This window comes from Schistocerca cancellata, chromosome 7 (assembly GCF_023864275.1).
Source record: "Schistocerca cancellata isolate TAMUIC-IGC-003103 chromosome 7, iqSchCanc2.1, whole genome shotgun sequence".
NCBI classification, from domain to species: domain Eukaryota; kingdom Metazoa; phylum Arthropoda; class Insecta; order Orthoptera; family Acrididae; genus Schistocerca; species Schistocerca cancellata.
In genome coordinates this window covers 496,258,110-496,279,573 of record NC_064632.1, presented here as the reverse complement: position 1 = coordinate 496,279,573, position 21,464 = coordinate 496,258,110, and positions in this window count along the sequence as shown.

Sequence of the window (21,464 nt, the reverse complement as noted above, 5' to 3'; positions counted from 1 at the left end):
CGGTCTTTCAATTTGACGCCACTTCGGCGACCTGTAGTCGATGAGGATGATAGCATGATGATGAGAACAGCACCACATTTCCCGACCCAGCCGGGAATCGAACCCGGGCCTAGAGGGTTGACAACCCGTCGCGCTGATCATTCAGCTACCGGGGGCGGACTGTGAGAGAAGTAACAGATAATGATAGTAGTTTTCCTTCCCACGAGGCCACCATACAATGTAGCAATAATGTTTAAAGTCTTATAAGACACGCGAAACATTGACATTAAAGGGTTGATTACGTTGCTTGGCCTACACTCGAACAAAGACAATTCCTATCTTAGGAAAGCCTGCAGACAAATTTTGAGTAACCAATTTTCAGTTAATATTGGAAAATACTCAGAAGCCATATAGCTGCCACGCTGATAAGGCAAGTCAGCACTTACATTTTAGTAATCAATCCAGTGTCGAACAGGGAGGCTACCACGACTTTTGGCATCCTAGTAATAGAAAAAGTGATCCGGAACAACAGACATCGAACCGACGGCACATTATTTAAAATTAGCGGTGACACCATTGCTGTTACGGGAGACAATGAAAGGGATGTTATAACTGAATGGTAATAATATTTCAACGAAGCAGCGTACTACATGTTCACCTCTGTTACCACAGATAATGTTACCTTAACAGTTAAATTGAAAGGTTTCAAGAATTTAAATATCTGGAAACTTTCTTCACAAAAGTAAATGTTGTAAAAATGTGTTAAATTAGAATTAGGAAGGCAAACAAAATGTACAATAACCTGTCAAATATTTCAGAGAGCAAAAATACCCCCAGAAAAACTATATACAAGCCACATACAATGATAATTTTAAAACTGCGACCACCACAGAAAAAACAGTTATACATGATTGCATGACACTTCATGCAGTGAACCGTTTTTTAAAATACAGGTGTTAAAACTATTGTAAGTAGAGTGTTTAGGTTTTTACGTTGGTAACGCTACGTAGCGCTCTGTACGAAAACCATTGACTGTGCTGTGTGCAGTTTGTGGCTGGTTTGCATTGTTGGAATATTCGCCATTGTAGTGTTGGGCAGTTGGATGTGAACAGCGCGTAGCGTTGCGCAGTTGGAGGTGAGCCGCCAGCAGTGGTGGATGTGGGGAGAGAGACGACAGAATTTTGAGAGTGGACGATCTGGACGTGTGTCCATCAGAAAAAGGAAATTTGTAAGACTGGATGTCACGAACTGCTATATATATTGTGGCTTTTGACTATATATATATTGTGCCTTTTGAACACTATTAAGGTAAATACATTGTTTGTTCTCTATCAAAATCTTTCATTTGCTAACTATGCCTATCAGTAGTTAGTGCCTTCAGTAGTTAGAATCTTTTATTTAGCTTGCAGTGTTGGCGCTCGCTGCATTGCAGTAGTTCGAGTAACGAAGATTTTTGTGAGGTAAGTGATTCATGATAGGTATAGGTTATTGTTAGTCAGGGCCATTCTTTTGTAGGGATTATTGAAAGTCAGATTGCGTTGCGCAAAAAAAGATATTGTGTGTCAGTTTAGTGATGATCTGAATAAGTAAAGAGAAAACTGTCTGAGTAAGTTGAGTTTTGCCCAGCTGTTTGAAAATCTAATAACGTAAGAGGTTTACCAGCACAGTCATTTATAATTTTCCAAAGGGACGTTTCACTATTAACATGAGACTGAATGAAAATCCAATGGTCCGCTGCAGCTGCATTTTGTCCAGGTCACTTATAAACACACACAACCGGTTTCACAACTTTTGAGTTGCAGCTTCTCGTACAAATACGCTACAAATGCTATGTCATAGGTTACAGAATGCAGCAGTGTAACAATTGGCGTGGCTATGTAAGGATTTCAGCACTCCTCAATTGATAAAAAACCATCGTCAAATGATAAAAAGACCATCGTCAATTATGAAAGTCATGTCTCTGTTAAGTCGTGAATTTCCCTCAGTGTCTCATTACTCGGACGGTAGCCACAGCACGCGCTTCGGCAACACACGGGATGTTCGTAGCTTATGGAGTCAGCTTCTCTGTCGGTGGCAAATACACACGAGTCTGTCAGTTTCTGTCACTACAGGGCCCAGTACTTCCGTGAATAACAATCGGGATGTGTACATTTCGCGACTGACAGAGAAATGACTTTCATCGTTGAAGATGTTCTTTTTATCATTTGACGACAGTGTTTCATCAGCTGAGGAGTGATGAAGTCTGTACCTAATTACGCCAATTGTTACAGTGCAGCATTGTGTAACCTACGACATAGCATTTACATCTGCACCAGAAGAGGCATCTCAACAGTTGAGAAACCAGTTTGTGGGTTTATAAGTGACCTGAACAAAGACAGCTACAACGGACCATTGGACACTTCAATCAGTTTCGTTTTAATAGTTTTAACAACTGTAATTTAAAAAAAAACTGTCAACTGATATGAGCCGTTCTAATACACAACTGGCCATTAAAATTGCTACACCGCGAAGATGACGTGCTACAGACGCGAAATTTAACCGACCGGAAGAAGGTGCTGTGATTTGCAAATGATTAGCTTTTCACAGCATTCACACAAGGTTGGTGCCGCTGGCGACACCTACAACGTGCTGACATGAGGAAAGTTTCCAACCGATTTCTCATACACAAACGGCAGTTGACCGGCGTTGGCTGGTGAAACGTTGTTCTGATGCCTCGTGTAAGGAGGAGAAATGCGTACCATCACGTTTCCCACTTCGATAAAGGTCGGATTGTAGCCTGTCGTGATTGCGGTTTATCGTATCGCGACATTGCTGCTCGCGTTGGTCGAGATCCAATGACTGTTAGCAGAATATGGAATCTGTGGGTTCATGAGGGTAATACGGAACGCCGTGCTGGATCCCAACGGCCCCGAATCACTAGCAGTCGAGATGACAGGCCTCTTATCCGCATGGCTGTAACGGATCGTGCCACCACGTCTCGATCCCTGAGTCAACAGATGGGGACGTTCGCAAGACAACAACCATCTGCACGAACAGTTCGACGACGTTTGTAGCAGCATGGACTATCAGCCCGGAGACCGTGGCTGTGGTAACCCTTGACTCTGCATCACAGACAGGAGCGCCTGCGATGGTGTACTCGACGACGAACCTGGGTGCACGAATGACAAGACGTCATTGTTTCGGATGAATCCAGGTTCTGTTTACAGCATCATGATGGTCGCATCCGTATTTGGCGTCATCGCAGTGAACGCACATTGGAAGCGTGTATTGGTCATTGCCGTACTGGCGTATCACCCGGCGTGATGGTATGGGGTGCCATTGGTTACACGTCTCGGTCACCTCTTGTTCGCATTGACGCACTTTGAACAGTGGACGTTACATTTCAGATGTGTTACGACCCGTGACTCTACCCTTTATTCCATCCCTGCGAAACCTACATTTCAGCAGGATAATGCACGACCGAATGTTGCAGGTCCTGTACGGGCCTTTCTGGAAACAGAAAATGTTCGACTGCTGCCCTGGCCCTCACATTCTCCGGATCTCTCACCAACCGAAAAAGTCTGGTCAATGGTGGCCGAGCAACTGGCTCGTCACAATACGCCAGTCACTACTCTTGGTGAACTGTGGTATCGTGTAGAAGCTGCATGGGCAGCTGTACCTGTACACGCCATCCAAGCTCTGTTTGACTCAATGCCCAGGCGTATCAAGGCCGGTATTACTGCCAGAGGTGGTTGTTCTGATTACTGATTTCTCAGGATCTATGCACCCAAATTGCGTGAAAATGTAATCACATGTCAGTTCTAGTATAATATATTGTCCAATGAATACCCGTTTATCATCTGCATTTCTTCTTGGTGTAGCACTTTTAATGGCCAGTAGTGTATATACATGCATGGGAGTCCGTAGAAATGTTTACAGGGGGGGGGGGGGGAGACGACGACTCTAAAATAGCTATTTTTGTATAAATAGTTGGTCTTTACGAGAGATATCATGCCATAAGAACTATATTTTATAAATGACTGAAAACTTATTACATACCAGGAAGTTGATGGTTATTCAGTCAGTGCACGAGTAAAATCTCTGTACTCCATTTTACAGTGGGGGGGGGGGGACGTTGAGTGGCCCTCCTTGGACGCCATGTATCCACATGAATGGTAGATATACCAAGTATCGGATGCACACTTCGTTTACATCTGGTTTTCTGCCTCACTTTGTTTACACTGGGGATTCTAGTACTCTCTGTTTACATTTGTGATGAAGCTAGGGCCCCTTTATCTATGACGTCATCATCATCACGTGACAACTCTCCTCCTCCCCCTTCCCTCTCTCAGCCCTCCTATCAAAGCTTAAGATTATGCCCGCCATAAAACGAAACAGCCAGTAGTGCCACAGTATTAAAGTGAGGCAACCAGTCGCATCAAACTGGCTTCAAATTCAAAGACTTTGTAGACGAAAAAAGATTTTGTACACGAGGTCAAAGATATTTACGCAAAACAGTATCATTTTCAAACGTACTTGTCAGTGAATGCGTACACACACACACACACACACACACACACACACATACATACATACATACATACATACACACACACAGAAAACGTGAATAAACCTTTTGCATTAGCTTTTTATAAATGATCCCCACAACTTATTTTGCTTCCATATATCATTCATATCAGAATTACTGTCTACTTCTTCAGCTTACATGCTGATTAGGTTACCAACATTTTGTTGCGTGTGCGTGCGCGCGCGCGCGCGTGTGTGTGTGTATGTGTGTGTGTGTGTGTACAGCAGCTATTCTTTCAGACTTACAAGACATGCAACATGTCAGTTCCTTCGAAAGAACTGTGTGCAGTGAAAATATTCAAGAATGTTTACTATTAACAGTTCTATTGAATCGCTCCACAACTGAGACTAAAGTAGAAAAACGAGGGCTACCACTACCTCAATTAGGGCGACTGCTATTACCTCAACGATGGTGACTACCATTATCCCAATCAAGATGACTGCCATTACCCTATCATGGTGACTGATGTTACTCTGATCATGGTGACGGCCATTACCACAGTCATGGTGACTGCCATTATCACATTTATGCCGACCATCATTACCCTATATCAGAGATACTTAACAGACTCGTCGCCCAATATCGATTGACTTCAGCCAATATTCAAAACTACAGAGCTCTCATTCTGGTCACTGTAGACAGATAGTAGATAAGTCTTGTGCAACAGCCTTACTCTGATATTATCAACACCACGACTGGGAATTAAATGTAAAATCACACACTCTTATACCTCATGAAACTGTGCTGTAAATCCATATTAATGTATTTCAAAATAATGAAGACTTGTTGAGGAACACTCTGTTCTTGCGTGAAACAGCGATGTAAACCAAGTAAACGTATTGAGAAATATCATGCGAATTATTGAAAAACTACGTATTTTGTAGCCTATTCGAATAGATTTCATCATGATCCTCATGGGCTGCAGTTACACTTTAGATAATCCGATGAACAATACGTTCATTCTGCTAATGATCTAATCTGGCAGATTCGGTGTCGCTGACAATCTGTATGGAATCAAGTTACAAGTTCCACCATTTAAAATCTAGGCTTCCTTACGCGCCGGCGACAGCAGCAGCATTTACAAACAACGAGCAAGTTTTGCTGGTTGAAATTACTGTATGAACTTGATTTAGCTGCGAATATTTTAAAGAATCCGATGGAGCTTCCTCCATTTTGGTACTCTAGCGTATTTCTGTCGTGCTGATACTGATACAAAAACGGTACAAATAACATTTTTTGTCTACAATTTCACGTCACATACGGTTAACAACTTCTCACTTCACAATCATCAGATCCGACCTTAAACTCAACAACCGATGACTAAACAAGATTCTCTCTCGCATACACAGAGTCTAATACGAGGTGCATTCAAGTTCTAAGGCGTCCGATTTCTTTTTTCTAATTAACTACTCACCCAAAATCGATGAAACTGGCGTTACTTCTCGACGTAATCGCCCTGCAGACGTACACATTTTTCACAACGCTGACGCCATGATTCCATGGCAGCGGCGAAGGCTTCTTTAGGAGTCTATTTTGACCACTGGAAAATCGCTGAGGCAATAGCAGCACGGCTGGCGAATGTGCGGCCACGGAGAGTGTCTTTCATTGTTAGAAAAAGCCAAAAGTCACTAGGAGCCAGGTCAGGTGAGTAGGGAGCATGACGAATCACTTCAAAGTTGTTATCACGAAGAAACTGTTGGGTAACGTTAGCTCGATGTGCGGGTGCGTTGTCTTGGTGAAACAGCACACGCGCAGCCCTTCCTGGACGTTTTCGTTGCAGTGCAGGAAGTAAATTGTTCTTCAAAACATTTTCTTATGATGCACCTGTTACCATAGTGCCCTTTGGAACGCAATGGGTAAGGATTACGCCCTCGCTGTCCCAGAACACAGACACCATCATATTTTCAGCACTGGCGGTTACCCAAAATTTTTTTGGTGGCGGTGAATCTGTGTGCTTCCATTGAGTTGACTGGCGCCTTGTTTCTGGATTGAAAAATGGCATCCACGTCTCATCCATTGTCACAACCAACGAAAAGAAAGTCCCATTCATGCTGTCGTTGCGCGTCAACATTGCTTGGCAACATGCCACACGGGCAGCCATGTGGTCGTCCGTCAGCATTCGTGGCACCCACCTGGATGACACTTTTCGCATTTCCAGGTCGTCATGCAGGATTGTGTGCACAGAACGCACAGAAATGCCAACTCTGGAGGCGATCTGTTCAACAGTCATTCGGCGATCCCCCAAAACAATTCTCCCCACTTTCTAGATCATGTCGTTAGACCGGCTTGTGCGAGCCCGAGGTTGTTTCGGTTTGTTGTCACACGATGTTCTGCCTTCATTAAACTGTCGCACCCATGAACACACTTTCGACACATCCATAACTCCATCACCACATGTCTCCTTCAACTGTCGATGAATTTCAATTGGTTTCACACCACGCAAATTCAGAAAACGAATGATTGCACGCTGTTCAAGTAAGGAAAACGTCGCCATTTTAAGTATTTAAAACAGTTCTTATTCTCGCCGCTGGCGGTAAAATTGTATCTGCCGTACGGTGCTGCCATCTCTGGGACGTATTGATAATGAACGCGGCCTCATTTTAAAACAATGCGCATGTTTCTATCTCTTTCCAGTCCGGAGAAAAAAAATCGGAGGCCTTAGAGCTTGAATCCACCTCGTAATTTGTCACACTTTAATGAAAATTATTCCGAGGTCACTCGATAAAATTTGACAAAAGAATCAACATTTATATCCCATCACCACAAGACAGAATATTTACATAAAAACAATTAATCCATGTTCACCTTGGACAATGTTTGGTTACTGACGCAACAAGTGCTGTCCTAAATCTAATAACAAAGTTAATTACAGATCACGCCTATCTGTTAACTCGTATGACACTTACGTAGCGAAAACAAAACGTAGAAGAAATTATTAATATATTACGTCGTGTCACGAAGACCTAAGATTTTAAGGTATTGTACGAATTGAAACTAAGACAATATGGGAAAAACTGCCGATGAAAGCCGGCCGCGGTGGCCGTGCGGTTCTAGGCACTTCAGTCCGGAACCGTGTGACTGCTACGGTCGCAGGTTCGAATCCTGCCTCGGGCATAGATGTGTGTGATGTCCTTAGGTTAGTTAGGTTTAAGTAGTTCTAAGTTCTAGGGGATTGATGACCTCAGATGTTGAGTCCCATAGTGCTCAGAGCCATTTGAACCTTTTTTTTGCCATGAAACACCAAAAACAACTTGAATTTTTATTAAATGGTCTTCAGCAATACCAACAAATTACTCTCTGTTGGTGCTGCAAGGACATTGTAAGTAGACATTGTGAGCCCGCTGCTGTGGTTTTAACAAATTCTCAACAGCAACTTACACACTTTTCCGTAGAAAGTGCGAGAACCTGTGTATTACGTTATTTTTAAGTATTTGTAACGCTGTTGGTTCTCACGTACCGGTTCCAGAGTGTTGTATTTTTCCATCTTTGAAGCTGTCGTTCGTGGCTCTTGTAAGTGGCAACTATGAAAATTTACTGCGAAATTGTGAAACACAGAAATCTGATAGTTTTTTCTCTTTACAGTACCCTCTAGTTCCATGGAAGTTGCCTCGGTACAAGTCCTGCAATCCTGCCTCTTTTTCTTTTCAGTGTTTTCCTTATATTCCTTTCATCGCCTTTCAATGCCATCTTGATTCAAGGTCAGAGGCATTAGTTTGCTTACTGCAGTGTTATACGACAGTAATTATGTTTGTAAGAGATGATTAAATCTTGCGTGCATGCACAGGGAGTATCATAATTAATTGGGAAAAAATTTCCATTAAACAGGCGTCTATAAACAAGCAATTTGCGAGATGACTGCAATCAGAGTAACCTCTGAATAAGTGCGCGCCCGTCAACAGCTTTCAAGTGAGAGAATGTAAGACGCTGAAGAGAAATTTTGGCAGCATAAGCCCTGTCACTCTAGAAACAACTAACTTATTAAGTTCTGTATTGGGGAGAAGGGTGTAACTTAGCAACCGCAGGAAATAAGCAGTCTAGTTTGCTATTGTGACTACCGTAAAATCAATAAAAGATTCCAAAGTACGTTGTTTATTAAGAGATTTCTAATACACTGTACTGTTTCATACACTGCTACTAAGATGTAGGCCCTTAGTTGTAACTGATGCGTGGTGTAGACCTAAGGTATATACATTATATTCCTGTGGTATTGTTATCTCCTCCATTACTTAACGACATTGCCATGTATAAACAAAAAACCTCATAAAATTAGATTTGATACGTTTCCGACTTTAGTAATAAATTTCGTCCATCTACTCAGGCTAATTGTTTCTGTGTTGTTAATAACTAATATTCGTACCTTTGGCATGTCAACAAGTTGAGTGCTCCTTTATTGGTTATTTATAGGATTTTACGTAGTATCGATAGCTTTACTTTTCAGATGCGTTATAACTACAAGCAAATACTAAATTCATGTATAAAACCGAATAATTTAATGATACTGGATTTTCGAAAGCGTAGTGCATCAGCTTTTAGGCTTACGCTTTTGAGTAAACAGTATGTATCTGGCTTTATCTACTCAAATTATTTCATCTTTTCCGTGTAAAATACCTCTTATAAGTTGGCAATAAAACTGTCAAAATTATTTTAACGTGACCGTGCAAAATTAATCTAGAAGAAATCTACTTACTTATCTCCGTTTACCATTATAACATTTGTATTTGCTCAAATGCACGTAACAAGTAAATATATATTTTTCTTTACTTTCTCCAGTGAGAATTCGAAAATTCTTTCATACTTTTTCTTTTAATAGTAAAGAGCCCCTAGTCTAACGATATCTATAGTTTTAATACTTTTCAACCAAAACTGAGTAAGATAGAGTTATTTACCTTTGAGCTTTAAAAGTTATCTCTGAAATGCTTTTCTTACGAAAGCTACTCTTTAAGTAAAGCAATAGAGTCCCTTCTTCCCCAATCTGTCCTAAATACTTTTTTTAAAAAATTAACTTTCGAACTACAATTACCTCCTTTTTATTTATTCTTATATTTCCACTGTTCTGATTTTCTTAGTTTTCTTTAATCATTAGATATTGGGGCTATATCAAAACGGGCAAATGTCAAAGTCGGGAGCAAATTTAGCCTTTTAAACAACAGTCATATCTTTAGTCATCGTAAGTGAATAAAAATGGTATGCCACTATGTTCGAGTGCCAGCTGTAGTGCAATTATAAATATATTGTATGTGTTCGTGTGTGTAAATGTTAATGAATGATCTGTGTGTAATGTAATTGTAAAGTGTTGTATGAAATTGTCTTTTAAACAGATAATGGTTAATTACTTTTACACAGATCTTCTTATAACTTTTTAAACTACACTCCTAGAAATGGAAAAAAGAACACATTGACACCGGTGTGTCAGACCCACCATACTTGCTCCGGATACTGCGAGAGGGCTGTACAAGCAATGATCACACGCACGGCACAGCGGACACACCAGGAACCGCGGTGTTGGCCGTCGAATGGCGCTAGCTGCGCAGCATTTGTGCACCGCCGCCGTCAGTGTCAACCAGTTTGCCGTGGCATACGGAGCTCCATCGCAGTCTTTAACACTGGTAGCATGCCGCGACAGCGTGGACGTGAACCGTATGTGCAGTTGACGGATTTTGAGCGAGGACGTATAGTGGGCATGCGGGAGGCCGGGTGGACGTACCGTCGAATTGCTCAACACGTGGGGCGTGAGGTCTCCACAGTACATCGATGTTGTCGCCAGTGGTCGGCGGAAGGTGCACGTGCCCGTCGACCTGGGACCGGACCGCAGCGACGCACGGATGCACGCCAAGACCGTAGGATCCTACGCAGTGCCGTAGGGGACCGCACCGCCACTTCGCAGCAAATTAGGGACACTGTTGCTCCTGGGGTATCGGCGAGGACCATTCGCAACCGTCTCCATGAAACTGGGCTACGGTCCCGCACACCGTTAGGCCGTCTTCCGCTCACGCCCCAACATCGTGCAGCCCGCCTCCAGTGGTGTCGCGACAGGCGTGAATGGAGGGACGAATGGAGACGTGTCGTCTTCAGCGATGAGAGTCGCTTCTGCCTTGGTGCCAATGATGGTCGTATGCGTGTTTGGCGCCGTGCAGGTGAGCGCCACAATCAGAACTGCATACGACCGAGGCACACAGGGCCAACACCCGGCATCATGGTGTGGGGAGCGATCTCCTACACTGGCCGTACACCACTGGTGATCGTCGAGGGGACACTGAATAGTGCACGGTACATCCAAACCGTCATCGAACCCATCGTTCTACCATTCCTAGACCGGCAAGGGAACTTGCTGATCCAACGGGACAATGCACGTCCGCATGTATCCCGTGCCACCCAACGTGCTCTAGAAGGTGTAAGTCAACTACCCTGGCCAGCTAGATCTCCGGATCTGCCCCCCGTTGAGCATGTTTGGGACTGGATGAAGCGTCGTCTCACGCGGTCTGCACGTCCAGCACGAACGCTGGTCCAACTGAGGCGCCAGGTGGAAATGGCATGGCAAGCCGTTCCACAGGACTACATCCAGCATCTCTACGATCGTCTCCATGGGAGAATAGCAGCCTGCATTGCTGCGAAAGGTGGATATACACTGTACTAGTGCCGACATTGTGCATGCTCTGTTGCCTGTGTCTATGTGCCTGTGGTTCTGTCAGTGTGATCATGTGATGTATCTGACCCCAGGAATGTGTCAATAAAGTTTCCCCTTCCTGGGACAATGAATTCACGGTGTTCTTATTTCAATTTCCAGGAGTGTATAAAAATGTTAACATAGATTTATTACACCCAATACTTCGGTGTGCTAAATAACTGATGATGATTATTTCATGTTACTGAAGTTACCAGTACGTTATCGTGCAGATACGTTATTGCACACCAAAGGAAACAGCATATGACCTTTTTTGGTCTCAGGGGTTGAAACGTTAGGGCTCGTATATATGAATATTTACTCGTAGCATACTGGTCTCTTAATTTTAATTGCATGAAGCATATTTAGTTATAGCTTTCTCTATAATGTACTCCACATTTGTGACCCAATAATGCAAAATTTGCATAAGAAAATGAAAATAGTGACTGACATACTTTAATAGTTTCATAAATGCATAAACTGAATACGTTATTTCAATAATATCTGAGCTAGAAGAGCCGTAAGTACCAAAAATAATTGTACCGACTGTAGTGGCAGACAAAAATAGGGTAAGACTGTAACTGATAAAGCTTTTAATAACTGCAGGGAAGAACACAGTTCTTCTATAAATGAAAGGTTGTTTGAATAGTAACAAATAACATTTTGTATTCTGAAAACGGTTTAGATAAATTAACAATTATTACACTTATTCAGTCCTCTTAATATGGAGAGTGCGTCTTGCTAGGTCTGCGATACTACTCGAAAAGGTACAATGTCATCTCTTTCATAACACAAATAAAAATTAGCAGAATATATATTGTCTTTTATAATCATTGCCTACACAGATAATAAATTGTGTTTATTGCCTTTGTCCTTTACACTCGGTGCACTTCACATGAAAAAACGCCGATGTTTTTCACATGTTACAGAGAAATATTAAGTCTTTCTTCAAGCATATTCACAGGCAAAGTACGCCAGGACACGGCACATAGCCCCCTGGACTGTTTAAGACATGTACATGAAATGTTACGACTTAACAGGTCACATGGGTCGAACTGGCACATGACCATCTCGTATATTATACATAGTTGCATCAGTTTTCATACATGAATACATTGAATTGGAATTACATATTTTACATTACTTGGGGTTGCAAGGTTACACAAATTTTGCACGTAATTTAGTTTAAAACAGCTTTTTGGTCACTGCAGAAAATATTTGGATTATTGCTGCGTTTATTAGTGGTGTATTTTACTTTGATGTCTCGTCAAGATATATGTAGTCCGGAAAATACTTTGTAGACTTCCCGGGACTACATGTGTCTTTGCTCCCCCATTTTGGTTACGGGACTATGGAAAATCCAGGATTATACCCACGCCGGATCCTTCACACTACATCACCCGACTTATGCTGAACAAAGTAAATTCACATGTTGATGTATTCTTTCACAAAAGTCAATAGGATGTGAACATATTTACGGTACTGTTTGTAACATTTACGAAAATGAATTGGAAAACATCAATCCTTTAACGAAGTTTACAAAATTTATTGGAGATCGTGAATCGAATCCAAAATTACGCGTAAAATTTGTCATACATTTGAAGAATAGTATACTTGTGATTAAAAATCAGTTAATTTTTATTTATAATGTTCTGGATAAACTCGAAGTTTGATTGAAAATAAATGTCAAATTTGTAAAGCAAATTAATGATGCTTTCATCGAATTTACAGTACTCATTCTTGCTTTATGTTATTACGTAATGTCGATGGTAGACAACTCACGCCGCACGCCGATCCTGAACCCGCCATCCGCGGTTGCAGATGTGATCTGGGGACGAGAAAGGAAGGATGGAATCCGCGCTGCTCTCCGCACTACGTCTAGCTAGCTGTAGCTTCCTCTGAAGCTCGCACTTTCAAATTGCATGAAAAAACGAACAAGCGTAATCAGTTCACACGACTAATACTTTGCTAGCCCGCAAGGAAGGGACTTCGTGTTTGTTCCGACTCACACTACACTCGCACATCGTTTACAGTATTTTAATGTTTGTGTGTGTGTATGTTATAACTCCGTTGTCCCGCTTGATTCCCGCAGAAGTACTGTAATTGGTAATGCACACTGCACCACAGGTCAATGTTCATCGTGTCTATAAGAGTTGTATGTGACTGCATTTCACTAGGTCAACATACCGGTATATTTTACTGCGCTTCGCTACGTCGAGATGTTTTGAAAACTTTGATTGTTGGCCATAAGGTTTGACACTGCACACGCGTTCCTACGCAACTTCATTTCTACATCAGTTTTGATTGTTATTTTACCTAATTCTAAAGTTATTTATTAATTGAATGTCTTCTCTTTCGCGAAAAGAGTTTGAAAGGAACTCACAGAGCGTCTCTTTTCATCACTGATCACATTTATACGAAACATTTTATCAGTCCACTTTCAGATTTGTGCTGTAAACGTCGTTCATATACAGCATGTTTTGCATAAATCGAGTGACAACTCTCCTTTTCTACATACTTTGACTTGGGCATTATCATTTGTTAGTACTTCTTTGTACAATTTCATTAGTCACATTTAGTTTGCGACTGTAATACATCTCGTCAAAATTTACAGTTGATGCATTTTTACATTACTGTCAATTATAGTTCTAATTTGCATAAAAGAAAAGTGGCCTCTGCAGAAAGTAAGACCACTCGATTGCGATGGACTAAAAGTGCTGAGTATGTTGTACAATGATGTTTTCATTCTTTGATACGACAAAAAGAGGAGCCATATGCACTTGTTTGTTTCCTGACAGGAAGAACACATGCGAGCAAAAATTGTAAAAGTCACGATCTTCAACGAGTCTAAACACGAGTCAAAGCAAAAAGCTGACAAAAATCGTTCCGAAATGTGTCTATACAAAGTGGTAAGTATCGATCGGTACCCGCAAGTCTACCGGACATGAACCTAACTTACACTGGTACACATAGACATAGTATGACTTCAGTATACTTTCATCAAACATTCAGGTAATGGGTTTCTTACACAACACATTCACATCATCACATACATAAACAAAGAATAAAAGAGTAATATAATTACATACAAAAACAAGCTGGATATTAAATTCATGAAGAGAATGACTGTGGTTTTATCACAGGCAGATATATTCATTTCATCAAGGTTCTTTAAAGAGTCTGATGGACTTGGATGTTTCTAGTACACAAAGTTTTGCATACTTAAAGAGTGCTGGTTTGCACTTGAGCAAAGTTTTGCACACCTGAAGATTGGTCATTTCCACTTCAGCTTACACCTACCACGTATACAGGGTGTTACAAAAAGGTACGGCCAAACTTTCAGGAAACATTCCTCACACACAAAGAAAGAAAATATGTTATGTGCACATGTGTCCGGAAACGCTTACTTTCCATGTTAGAGCTCATTTTATTACTTCTCTTCAAATCACATTAATCATGGAATGGAAACACACAGCAACAGAACGTACCAGCGTGACTTCAAACACTTCGTTACAGGAAATGTTCAAAATGTCATCCGTTAGCGAGGATACATGCATCCACCCTCCGTCACATAGAATCCGTGATGCTCTGATGCAGCCCTGGAGAATGGCGTATTGTATCACAGCCGTCCACAATACGAGCACGAATAGTCTCTACATTTGGTACCGGGGTTGCGTAGACAAGAGCTTTCAAATGCCCCCATAAATGAAAGTCAAGAGGGTTGAGGTCAGGAGAGCGTGGAGGCCATGGAATTGGTCCGCCTTTACCAATCCATCGGTCACCGAATCTGTTGTTGAGAAGCGTACGAACACTTCGACTGAAATGTGCAGGAGCTCCAACGTGCATGAACCACATGTTCTGTCGTACTTGTAAAGGCACATTTTCTAGCAGCACAGGTAGAGTATTCCGTATGAAATCATCGCTCCATTGAGCGTCGGTGGAAGAACATGGGGCCCAAGCAAGACATCACGAACAATGCCTGCCCAAACTGTAGAGCAATGAGTCGCATGTCAACACAAACACCGAAGTTAACATTACCTTCCTTCAATTGGACCAACTGGCGGTGAATCGAGGAAGTACACTACATACTGACGAAACTAAAATGAGCTCTAACATGGAAATTAAGCGTTTACGGACACATGTCCACATAACATCTTTTCTTTATTTGTGTGTGAGGAATGTTTCCTGAATGTTTGGCCGTACCTTTTTTAACACCCGGTATAGTAAACACAAAACTTACTTACTAGCAACAAAAGAATAACTGCTAACTATTATTTACTTGGATCACAGTGAAATGTTAGTTATTCAACCACAAATCTCTTTATATCAGCGTGAGATTAAAGTCCTTTTACCTTCAACGTGTCTGGATTTGCGAGTACATAACCTCCTTCAGATGACGTGTTTATTATTTTATGTGGCCCTGTATGCAGTAAGTGCCACTTTTTGTTCTGCCTCTTAAGAAATGAGGCTTTCTGGTGCGATTTCAATAAGACGAAATCTCCTATCTCGTAGGATTGGGGTTTAGAAATATTTTTGTCGCACTTGCTCCTTCTGAAATTGGCTTGTTTTGCAAGGGCCGACCGGAGTGGCCCAGCGATTCTAGGCGCTACAGTCTGGAGCCGCGCGACCACGACGGTCGCAGGTTCGAATCCTGCCTCGGGCATGGATGTGTGTGATGTCCTTAGGTTAGTTAGGTTTAAGTGGTTCTAAGTTCTAGGGGACTGATGACCTCAGAAGTTCAGTCCCATAGTGCTAAGAGCCATTTTGCAGGGGTAATGGAGCTTGTTTTACCTTAGCGTCCTGTGTTACGGAGTCACTCGTTATTCGAGGTAAATGATCTATCCTTTCATTTGCCTCATTGTCTGCGAACATCAATTCGGAGGGTGAGAATCCTGTTGAAGTGTGGGGCAAATGATTGTAGATGGTTTTAAAAGACCCGAAACAATCTGTCCACTTTGTTTAGAAGAGGTTTAGGTTCTAATGAAACGACTTAATTCCTTTAGGATTCTTTCAACGCCGCTACTGGCTCAAATGGCTCTGAGCACTATGGGACTTAACATCTGAGGTCATCAGTCTCCCAGAACTTAAAACTACTTAAACCTAACTAACCTAAAGACATCACACACATCCATACCCGAGGCAGGATTCGAACCTGCGACCGTAACAGTCGCGCGGTTCCGGACTGAAGTGCCTAGAGCCGCTCGGCCACCGCAACGCCGCTACTTTCTTGATAAAAAAGTGAAATTAATGTGTTGTGTGATGCCATACAACTGCATGGAAGCCTTCCATTTCTTGCTGGTGAAGTAGGATACGTTATTGTAAATTACTGAATCGGGTTTGCCGACGGACAGAAAGTAATCAGAGATGATCTTATTCAGAACGGAAGTGGAAGTTGCGCACTTGTCAGGATATAGTTTAATATGTTCACTGAAAATACCGTACAATGCCACAAGACATTTTATCCCTCCTCTAGCTGTAGGTGGGTGCCTGTAACACGAATGGCAGTTAATTGTAAGGGTTTCTTGGGTACAATAGGACGTAATTCAGTTTTATAGCATACAGTGTTGGGCTTCGTTTTCTGGCAAATGACACTGGTTCTGGTTGACTGTTGTAAAAGTCTGTTTAAGTTCGATAATAACAATAGCTGGCTATTTTGCTTGCACATTTGTTAATAACGAAATACGACAAGGAGTGGTATGTATACCAGATAAAATCGCCTAATTGCCTATTAGTACAGAGATGCACCAGTTGTCTACGTAACGCTTCATCCTGCAGTTGATCTTGTAGATTAAATGCGCTCGTGGGATCTGCCTCTTTTACATTTCACCATAATGGATCTGCATTCTGCAGTTCCTACAAATGATTAAGAATTGCTGTTTGTAAGTGGCATCTTTTATCAACAGTATTCGGAATTCCGTCGATCGCTCGAGCATATCTGGCAACTCCGGCAGATCCTGTGGAAGGCGAGACAAAGTGTTTGCAACGACGTCCTGCTCCCCTTATGTGGCGAATTTCGAAATCGTATTCCTAGAGCGCTAACGTCCAACGAAACAGTCGTACGTGCAATAATCGGCATGACAATAGGAAACTTAAAGCTTGATGATCACAGAAGACCTTCACATGCTTTCCATGCACGCAATAGTGGTACTTTTTGAAGGCCCAGACAGTTGCCAGTGCCTCCAATCTGTCATTTGTAGGCACTTTCACATCCTGACAATACTCTGCATGCAAACCCTGTAATTCGCACTTCCATTTTGCCCGACGATTCGTCGCTCTGGAAAAGGCAAGCGTCCAAACCGTAAGACGAGGCATCCGTTGCAAGACAAAAATCGTTAGACATGTTGGGAGTCTTAGGATGTAAGAATTTATAAGTGACTGATTTTATCAAAGCCATCTTTATACACATTCCTCCATCAACGCACATTCTTCTTCAAACGATTCAGTAGTGTCTCACTATTGATGACTGCGTGGGGACGAAGCGTCCAAGGAATGAAGCAAGTCCCATAGAGGATTTGAGTTTCTTGAGTATGGGAGCTGTTCCATTGCATTCATTTTTCCCCGTTCAGTTACCATACCTCGAGGAGAAATTATTTGGCACAGGAATTTTACTTCATACCGTCTGAATTTAGATTTCTTTAAGATGTTGTTTACGCCTGCGGCCGCAAACTTAGGCAACACTTCGTCAATCAATTCTAAGGCCGTGTCCTACGTGAGCGACAGACGCGAGGCACAGCGAGCGACTTCTGGATACGCGATAGTCCAGCGACAAACAGCAACATCGGGCGAAAACCTTGGGTGTCCTGCATGCGAGCAACCATGTCGTGCTACAAGATGGCTGCTTAGAGCCAACTAGCTGTTTCTATAAAACGGCTTCCTTAACCTGTAGAATACTGTAGCTGGAGAGTAAGGCTACAGAATTAGGTTTACTTAAGAAAATAAAGCCAAAAGGAATGCTGTGGATGAAATTTACAAAGGGAGGAATCTCCATGTAGAATTTCATAAGTATCATCAACTACGAAGATCACCGGACAAATTCTTCGAATACACGCGAATGAGCAGAGGAGTTTTCGGCTATCTCATCAATAAATTAAATACGAATGTTTTTTTTTACATGCTCAAGAACTTTTAACAGCCAATAAATGTGCAGGAATGACTATTACATGACTAACTACGCTAAATGCAAACATAAGATAGTAAGACACGACTATACAACAGCTAGCTCTGGCGCAGGGGTAGGGTATAGTTTCGAAGTAAGTGTTGGGAAGAGAACCTGGGTTGGATTCCAGGTCATCGTTATAATTTTACTGACTCAGTTACGATTCTGTATACTAAGTTTTATATATACTGTTTACATTGCATGGCTAAGTATATTTTTAAGGTTTTGCCAAAGAACTTGATCTTCACACCCATCCCAGTATATCACACACACTTAATTCCTAATAAATTACAATGAACATGAAATTTTACAGATATTTGATGTTGTGAACGTAATTCATCAGCAGTCAATGTTAAGGCCAAGAGTTTAAATTACTCTAAATAATTTGTAAAAGTAAAGCTTACGAAATTTTTGAAAAGAAAGTCAAACGTTTTGTGTAATGATTTGTCTAAAAGTATGAAATAAAAATATTAGGGAAACGTTTGGTGCACCTCAGTTTCTGTTCATGATTTCGAACATCATTAAAAGGCATGTAGAACGTTTCTCTGATCTACTTATTTTTTTACACAAATATTTGATTGATTTCTTTCATTTTTTAATTTCAAGTTTCATTCAGAAAGAATGATCTTACTGACTCCTCATTTGCCTTCCTAATGTACTTGATTCGAAGGAAGCATTTTTGACATTTAAATACCGCACCAATGTATCTTTTTATGTGCAAAATAGCTAGGTCTTGAACAGATGAATTTTTTGACACTTCATTTACAGCAGCTTTTCGTGAAATATTCCAATTTTTCCTCAGCTTGTTTTCGTTAATTACCCTGATTACTTTCAAGCAGTTAAATATTTTCATGCCAAACTAGACCTCATGTTGGTCGCTTTGATACGCCGTTTACCTGTTTCTCTCCTTTTGGCTATGAAAAACTCCCGAAGCGCAGAAAATGTTCGGTAGCGCCGCGAGCGACCCGTCCACGGATATAACCAATACCTCAAGAATGAAGAGAGATATCATTCCGGTCTCGACTTCAAATACAGATATATTGGCTACATTTCATACGCAATAATGTATGGCCCTAAATGAACTATACGGAAAGTCTACACAATGTGATTTTACCTCTGCAAATTCTTAAAAATAATCGTGCAGCCATGTACTCAATTTCGTGCAGCACAGTAACTATGGCGAATAACGGAAATAAATTCTGAACTTTATCGTTTAAAGATATCAAGCTATAGGTTGCGGAAGAATCAAATTTTTTCACCGAACAGTTTTTTTTAAATTCGGATGTTAAGTAATTTATAGCTGCCGTCGCGTCCGCTCCACTGCTTTGCCAAGAAGACACGTGGCTGTCGCTCTGTGTCGCGCCTGCTGCAGCGACAAGATTCAAACACTTTTGAATTCAAACGTCGCCAGTTGCAGCGGGAGACAGATAGCGACACAGATGTCGCTTACGTAGGACACTTCCTTAACTACACCTGCGGTTGTGTTTTGTCGCCTGAAGTTGTCGCGCGCTGTCGCTCGCTTCTGTCGCTCACGTAGGACACGGCCTAAGTGTTCCCGCCAAATGGCAGTCGCAATAAGGAGATCATCGACATAAACTGTCACATGAACTAAAATCTCAGGTCCGTGCACTCTATCAAACACAGTGATAAACACACCTGCCCTTACGTTCAGACCAAAGGGCAGAACTCTAAACTGATAACTTCTACGAGCGAATAGGAACGCAGAGTACTTCTTAAATCATTCGAACAGCTCGATTTGCCAATACAATGATCGTAAATCCATCGAAGTAAGATACGCTGTTCTGTTCTACCAGGTTCTCGGATCTTGCCCAAGTAGGCTCAATGATTTTATTGATCATACCCCAGTCTACCATTTTTCATAACTCCTTCATTACTGCAACTTTCTGAGACCACAGCATAGAACAGGCTGCATGACAATACGTCAGATGCTCACACACTTGCATGTCGTACGTGTGTCCTCGTATCATCCCTGGCTTTTCCAAGAATACTTCCTTGCGACGGTGGAGTAAGCTTACTAGCTCACACTGTTGTTCAGCGCTTAAGTAATCTGATTCTGCTACTTGAGCCTGCGCTAAAATATCCACATTATGTGCTTCTTCGTTATGGGCAACTCTGGTGAGTTGTGTAAAAACCAAACAATCGATAGTATGCATTCACCTTGACATCATGGCAGTGCTTACCATGAATGTCAACTGTTTTTACAAGATCCAGTGCAATCTCCTCTCCGAGGTCTGTTATGCAAGTTAGCCCGTGTGAGAGGTCGACCTGTGCGTTCCTCTAACACATAAAGTTCCATCCCAGGTTCACAGGAACTGACAAATTATTTACTAATAGAAAACTGCAACAAATGGCTCTTTTCCCGACAATGGCTTCAGCCTGGTGTTTAATCACTTGGCTTTTAGCACTAATACCCCCCCCCCCCCCCACAACCTTATAATTTTTATAGGCAAACGCTTGACCTGATTGATACATTTGAAGAAGCCGTAATCCATAACTGAAATACCCTCCTGTGTCTGTTACTAAGTGCACATAAACACCGTTGATGGAACTTGCACCACTTCCATTTGGACTTTCGTGCAATTGCGGATTTCCTGGGGCAACTCGTGCTTCAGGTCATCCTCGTCATTGTATAGGAAAATGGCTAAGTGTCGTTGTTTTGAGCCTTCATACTGTGCCACGACTGACTGACGAATGCCTACAGGAATCGCCCACTTTTTTACACCTGCGAATGTAAACTTCGCTCAGCTTCCGTCACATCCACGATGCGTACACTGTGTGACTGCGTCTGATTCAGTGTTGCAAATTATTGCGGCGGCTGTCAGTGTTGCTGTTGACTACAGTCTGGCATCGGTATCGCTGATATCTGATTGATGTACATGTATTGTGGCTGCTGTGGTGGTGGTGCTATATTTTGCGTGCAACCACTGGTTCCAGGATTCTGTCACGACCCGTTTGCTGTCCTCATATTTTTATTACGTTTGTTGTTATCAAAACCGCTATTATTTCGTCTTTTTATATTATAGCAGTTGTTGCTACCATTCTGTTAGTTTCTATTGGTGTTATTGGCAGCTTGGTAGTCA